Source organism: Etheostoma spectabile, unplaced genomic scaffold (assembly GCF_008692095.1).
Source record: "Etheostoma spectabile isolate EspeVRDwgs_2016 unplaced genomic scaffold, UIUC_Espe_1.0 scaffold00007772, whole genome shotgun sequence".
Classification (NCBI taxonomy): Eukaryota; Metazoa; Chordata; class Actinopteri; order Perciformes; family Percidae; genus Etheostoma; species Etheostoma spectabile.
This window is the reverse complement of record NW_022603519.1, coordinates 66,612-74,150: the sequence shown is the minus strand read 5'-3', so window position 1 is coordinate 74,150 and position 7,539 is coordinate 66,612. Positions and strand designations below refer to the sequence as shown.

Below are 7,539 nucleotides of genomic sequence, written 5' to 3'. Positions count from 1 at the left end.
TTGCGTTTACTGGTAAACTGTAAACCTGAGGACCGACGTATAACCAACGCTATCTGTTGAGTTTTCCTCCCGTTACTCTGTCCTCTGTGACTGTCTACATCTAGAAACTAAGCTGCACGGGTGCAGGGAACTACTCTGACAGGCTCATGAGCAGACGGCTTTACAGAGCAGTAGATTGGCTATGCAAAAAACCTGGAGCGTTCTATGAAATGACGCTTAAGAAAATAATTGCTCGATCACGCAAATTTGATCGTGGGAAGTCAGAATTGTGATCGCGATTAAAATTTGATTAATTGTGCAGCCCTAATACACCAGTATAATATGCAAGAGTTTTAAAAAACAGATTACAGTATTGTTAGTCTATGTCCATGACGTTTCACTCGCGGGATTGCTTCGGTGCTGGCGGAAATTCCACATGATGTCCTTCTTTTCAGCCGGATGTCCATTACCTTCCCTCTTCCTTTGTGTTGTAATTGTAAACTCTGGTGGATTCATGAGGACTATGATTAACTGCTCCTCACATCTCTGCAGGGTAAATCCAGACAGCTAGCTAGACTATCTGTCCAATCTGAGTTTCTGTTGCATGACTAAAACTACTTTTGGCATACAAAAACCAAAACAAGTTCCTTCCAGAGACTATTTTGCAGAGGCACCTAGGCTCTTTCCGGCACTTAGCTCAGCCGAAGACTTTGTGATTGTGTTTGGTTTAAAGACATGCCAATAAACCAGAGCATGTTTTTTCTCCCAATCCAGAATGCTGTGTAGACTAGCCAGACCCTCCTCCGCAGCACTGTGGCGGAAGGTCTGGCAATGCAAGACTACAGTATTGTAGACTGCACTAGTGTGCTCACAAAGTCATGATTATTTTTCTCCCCAGATGGTCAGGTGTATACATGGGGCCAGGACTCCAGGGGCCAGCTTGGTCTGGGGAAGAGGAAGCTCGGCGCCAATTCACCCCAACACCTCCGATCCCTGTCAGCGCTCCCCCTGGTCCAGATCGCTGCAGGGGGAGAGCAGAGCTTCGCCCTCTCTGGTCTGGAGGTGTGTTTGGCTGGGGCAGAAACCACTGTGGACAGCTCGGGCTGGGGAGACACAACAGGTACTGTAGCAACAAGTTAGATACGCATTTCTTCCACTTTCATTTTTTTACATACCTTTTAAAGATAAAATATACAAGTAATAAATTTACGTTAGTTTAAAACGTATCTATACTACTTTATTTCCATGACATGCAAACTTTTGTTAATTTATTTCTATAGACAGACATACACCAACTCCTGTTCATTGCCTGCACATGAAGGAAACAATTCATATTTCTTGTGGAAAGGACCACACTGCCACTTTAACAAGGTTAGATTCCTGATTTGTACTCATTCCCGACTTGTTCCTTAGTAACTTCTCACAAGGTTGTGTACAGTATTCTTAGTGTTGATAAATGTTGTAACCACTAACTTAAAACATTTTACACATTTACCTTTACGCATATTTTCTTGAAAAAGACACGCAGACAACATCAAACATTATATCTAAAATAATTCCAATTTACTCACCAACTAACAACCATGTATAAATGGAATGATAGAATAGTTTTAAATTAAGTTCTGTGGATCCGAGGATCAATTGTTTAATGCACAAAAGCAGTAAAACTAAATAAATGAACTGAAAGGTGCTAAGAAACTTTAAACCATAGTAGTGTGGTTGCTTCCTCAGACTGGTGCAGTGTTTACATTTGGCTCTGGCCAATATGGACAGCTTGGGCACAACTCATTCAGAGATGAACTACGACCTCGGCTTGTTGCAGAGCTCTGGGGGGCAAAGGTCATCATGACTGCATGTGGACGGTACAGTATATCATCTTTCATAATGCCTATTCTGAGCACAGAATTTTACTTTAAATATTGAAAGAGTCTTGGAAGCTGCTCCAATGAAAACTATACACAGAATTAGACAGTCTCTTAGACAGTCTCTCAAAGTATCCTAATGTCTATGATGACATTTAACATGACATTTGTATATCACCTACTCAGACATCACACACTAGTGTTGACAGACTCCAAGAGGGTCTACTCCTTTGGGTGTGGAGAGCAGGGGCAGCTGGGACATGGAGAGGAGAGTCATCCGTCTGTGCCGCTACCTGTTCAACTGCCCCAGGGTAACTACATCTCTAAAATAATTAAATAATATGAATGCAATGAATAGTTTCACAAAAGAGATTACATTTTTATTCTGTCACTATTCCAGACACCGCTGATGATCCTAAAGTCAGAAACATCTTTGCAGGAGGAAACTGTTCGTTTGCAACATGCGGGTCTAATGAGGTACCAACACAAATACATACAGTACAGACCATGATGGTTGAGTGTACAGTATAATGATGTGACCATCAACCAACTTTTTTATTTGGCAGGACCTTCATGAGGAGACAAACAACAATGTAACACTGCATTGTCTCGATGATGCGATTGACAAATGACCTCTGAATGTGATTCAAAGTCATGGAAAAGATAAAACAGTAAGCATATTGCGTTAGAAGTGTATATGTAATTACTGTGTCATGACTGAAACTATTAATTTGGATCCCTAGCTATTATATGTAACAATGTTTTCTCAGTGAAATCGACTAAAATTGGTAAATTCACAGGGAAATTCACAGGATGTTCTCCTCTGCATCTTGTGTGAATGCAAGCTTCCTTGAGCAAAGGTAAACACAGTGGATAATCATCCCTTCTTTTGAGCTCGTGAATTGTAACATTTACTTTTTAGCCGTGCTAGCATGGCTCTAGCGATAGCAATGTCTGTCGGTAAAACTGGAATATCTCAACTAAGGATTGTGATGAAATTTGGCACATACATTCATAATTCCCAAATGATACGTTTCAATTACATTGTTAATTTCCTGGCTGCATTTTAGCACCGTCATTGGGTCAAATTTTCAATTTGTCCAATACTACAAAACTAATGACCGTCCCATTAGCCTCAACTATACCTTGTGGTTTAGTACTAAACTAAGAAGTTGATCACAATAAACATTATAGCCTACCTGCTAAATATCAGCATGTTAGCATTGTCAATGTGAGCATGTTAGCATGCTAGCACTTATCTCAAAGCACCACTGTGCTACACAGAGCTGCTGATACAATATGGATGTAAGCTTAGTCTTTTTTTCTTTGTATTTTTAGCAAAGATAAACATTTCCAGACTTCTTCAAAGTACTCCGGCTTGAATTGTCATTTGCACGACGAGCTTTCAAGAAACACTTAAAGAAGGACAATGTTTTCGCAGAGGTATGTAACTGAAATGGATCTATGGATGTGTACATGGCTACCAACACTCCCATATTTCAAGGCCATCTTCTGGCGTGCCACAGTGCTTAAATTGGAGTATTTCTGTGAAAGATTGATGTTTTTTCATAACATAAATAAAATTACACATATATATCTGGTTATTATACTTATTTATTTACTACTATATAATTGTAATTGGCACAGTGAGATTTATAAGGCCGCTAAGCTGTGTGTTAAAAAAACATCCAAAAGTATTTTTCCTTGTTTTCTTGTTTTTGAACTAACAGCTTGAGGCTGCTGTCCTGCACTTGCTTCCTTGCCTTGAAAAGAAGCTTGTGGGAGTGGAGGGATTGAGAATCTATCTGCTTCTCAATGAGCTCCTGCATGTGATCCAGAGACACAAATGGCAAAAAATTAGCACAAAGCTTTCTAAAGCGGTCGCTGCTGCTGTTCTAAACTTGTCTGCTGACAGCCTCCTGGTCATAGGTACTGTCTCCACCACACATTGAACATCAGCAAAACACATTTTTATCTTGTTCTTTTAATAATGTTATACACATTGAAGTTATAATCCTAGAGTTTTCATGAAATCAAACCCTATTTTTAAGACTATATATTGTCTGCATATTTTCTGCATTAGCCATTCAATGTATTTATAATCAGCAGTTACCTCTCCATAGAGCAGTTTTTATTGATAGCTGGAGGTGTGCATGTTTAACGTTTTACATACAGTAGTCAAACATGCACACCTCCAGCTTTTCAGCAAGATAACCAACTAAGTGTTGCGTGGAAAAACTACTTGCGCTGTGTGCAGCATGAAATCAGAACACAGTCACAATTATTATTGACCAACTGTCTTGATTAAAACAATATGAGTTTGTTTGGTTGCACTGTAAACGGATACACCAGATGCTTCTCTTGTATTCCTGACAAAGTAGCTGCTGAAATATTTTGAAACCCCAGTTGCTATACCCTGGTAACCATAGCTGTCCTCAAATCAACCAGGACTGAAAATTCAAGGATTTTTCCTTTAATAGTTTGAAGGTATGTCCTTAACATTGGCTCAGCTGTTAAATGCTCTCTGACATTAAGTCTGCAAATCTCCATATTGTCTTCTTCAGGGGTGGTGGTCCTCACTGTCACCTTCCACCATGGTTAGACATGTTAAGGTGTGGAAGCAGGCCCTCTCACTGATCCTGTCCTATAAGCCTGTTCCTCGCAACTCTGGAGTCAGAAACCTGCTACTAGTCCTCCAGTACATGTACAACGTCAGTATCAGTTATAGACTTGTATTTTCTATACTGTCACAAAGAATGATCCCTGAACAGTAATCCTACTAACTTTTACTACAAAAATAGTGTTTTTTTTACTTTGCTATACCATAACCATACTATAACACTTATTTTAAAGGCCAACAACAGGATTGCAGAGCCTGGAAGGTTGCCAGAAAGTGATTTTTGTGTGGTGATTGACAAACAATTTCTTCAAGAGGATCTGCAGATTTGGCATTCATGGTCACAACGCAAGGTACATGGTCTTACTTTGTTTCTGTCACTTCTCAGACACATACAGTACAGACAAAAATCTGGGATCTTCAATGGTGCCCATATACATACTGTTAAATGTGAAAGACCTGTATGTTTTCCCTTTCAGATATGCATGCTGAGCCACTTATCCTTTGTAGCTTTCCATTTCTGTTGGATCTGGAGTCAAAGAAATTGCTTTTGACAAGAATACTGACATCTCCAAGGTAACTGAAGCTTTGAACTGTGCCTCAAACTAGCCTTTACACACAATACTTTCAGGATCAAGAAATCACCAGGATATTCTGTTTTTTATTCAGTGTGTATTATTGCAGTATGAAAGAATATGTTCTCCATGTGAGAAACACACTGAAATTAGGCGTCAGTTACACAACACAACAACGGTAAAATAAGCTATGAGAAATGAAATCCTTCACTTTATTCCAGCAGGAAGCAATGCAACACACTACTGATTTGATTTGGGAATATGGAGGCATTTTCTGCCTCAAGATCTTTTCTTTCAACTGGACGTGAGGCGAGGATCAGTTTGGAAGACACCTTGAACTACTGGCTGTTGGTTGTGACACTGACTACAAGTTGCCACTTTTGGTAATTATGAAGTTTTGATATGATAGTCAAAGTCACTAAACTTGCATTATTGTATAGTTACTCTTGTCAAATACCCAGAGAAAAACTTAGTTTGTGCCTTTGTGTCTCCTAGATTGTTTTTTTCGATGAAAACTATACAATCGCTGATATACCGCTCTACACAAAAGACTTTTTTCATGAAGTCTTTCATGAGATGGTGTCAGTTGAATATGGGATGTTCATGTTCAACGACTCCAAAACGCTGGCATGGTTCCCTTCCAAAGTGAGACATCCTCATACCGAAAAATGTTTTTTTCAGAAATCACTATTTAATGGATTCCCTTCCGATGTTGACACGTAATAATAATGAAATAATATTAAATCAGATCCTACCTCATAAAGAAATGTCATATTTATTTTCTATTTTTCTGATATAAAAAATGTCTCTTCCATCAATAACAGGCAACGCATGAGGTCCAGAAATACTTCCAGTTTGGACTTCTGTGTGGAATGGCTATGTACAACCAGTGCATCATACACCTACCCTTCCCATTGACTCTGTTCAAGAAGCTGCTTGGTGTCAAGCCTTCACTGGTGGATATGATAGAATTCAGCCCATGTGTTGGAAAGTAAGAGGAAATGTAGACTGTATATTTAAATCACACACACTTTTGGTTTTAGGTGCTGATTTCTCTTATCATCCTGTAGACATTGTACATCATAGTAAATATTTATTTGTTTGTGTTTCAAGGAGTCTGTGGGAAATCCTAAAAGTCTACAAGGACAATGTCATAGAAAGTCTCTACGAGGTTTTCAAAGTATGTGTTTTATAGATGGTCAATAATCTATTCTCATTTATCCTCCTTCTGATATCCAACTGACAATCTATTATCTTTTACCAAAGCAGTGATATCACCATCTTCTTCTTTCTTATCACTGATCAACAGATTACCTGGGATGGGACAGAGGTTGACCTTGATCTTGAAAATCCTGAAAAGCCAGTGACAGGTCAAAATAAGTAAGCATTAATTACTCTGCTCAAATAATATATTAATAAATGAATTCACAATACACTATAAACAGAGTTTGGATTTCAATCATTTGTGCTTGAAATAAAGTGTAACAGGGCAGTTAATAATTGGGCAAACCCTTTTATTGACTGATAAACAGGAAGGAGTTTGTGGATGCCTATGTGAATCATGCCTTCAACACATCAGTGGAGAGTGTCTTTCAGGAGTTCAAGCGTGGCTTCTTCCAGGTGTGTGACAGGGATTTGGTAAAGCTGTTTCGACCGAAGGAGCTGCAGGAGTGCTGGTGGGCAAAGACTTCCAAGACTGGGCAAAGCTGAAACAGTAAGGTTCAAAACAAGAGCTCCTCAAGGTCTAGTTTCCCCTGCACTTGATTTATCACTTCCTCACCTGCTTGATTCGAATACTTCAATTAACCGAAGTAATTGCAACAGTCTGTTTCACTGCTTTTAGAACACTGTTTATGAGGGGAGTACAATACCACCCACACACCCACCATACAGATGTTCTGGGAGGTTTTTGAGGAACTAACTGAGGATCAAAAGAAAGATTTCCTTCGTAAGTATTGTAAAGAAAATAATACATCTGCTAGTACTACTAGACTTGCTATATATGTTGAATCAAGGGAAGGCAACTAATCATTGGAAACAAATTAAGTTACTTATCAATAGTTTTACCTCCCAGAGCCTTATCAATATATATAGATCATGAAAGTTTTCACATTTTTGTTCTTGACACTTGTTATATGGTTAGTTTGTGGGAAAGTAAATGATGTTTACCAACATTGGACAACTGTTAAACTGTAGTTATCATGAGCAGTGATACAATTATTTATGAATCAGCAGTCTGACTTCAAGGTAGTGCAGAACGCAAGAAATTAGCTGATTACCACTTTTCCCTCCACTAGGGTTTGTGACAGGTTTTGAAAGGGTGCCGGTTCTGGAAAAGATCAAGATGACTGTCAAAGTTCCACAAGACCAGGACCTCTCCTACGACCGGTACTACCCTGAGACACACACATGTTTCTCAACCCTGGAGCTGCCGTTATACTCAACCAAGCAGATCATGCAAACAAGCTGACAGAGGCCTGAGCAAAAACAGACGAAACTACAAGGA

At 39.1% G+C, this 7,539-nt stretch overlaps 1 pseudogene; it reads left to right on the top strand.

Annotated features, from left to right (window-relative positions):
- The first annotated feature begins 1,627 nt into the window (after window positions 1-1,627).
- Window positions 1,628-6,751, top strand: LOC116678694 (probable E3 ubiquitin-protein ligase HERC4; annotated as a pseudogene).
- The last annotated feature ends 788 nt before the right edge of the window (window positions 6,752-7,539 follow it).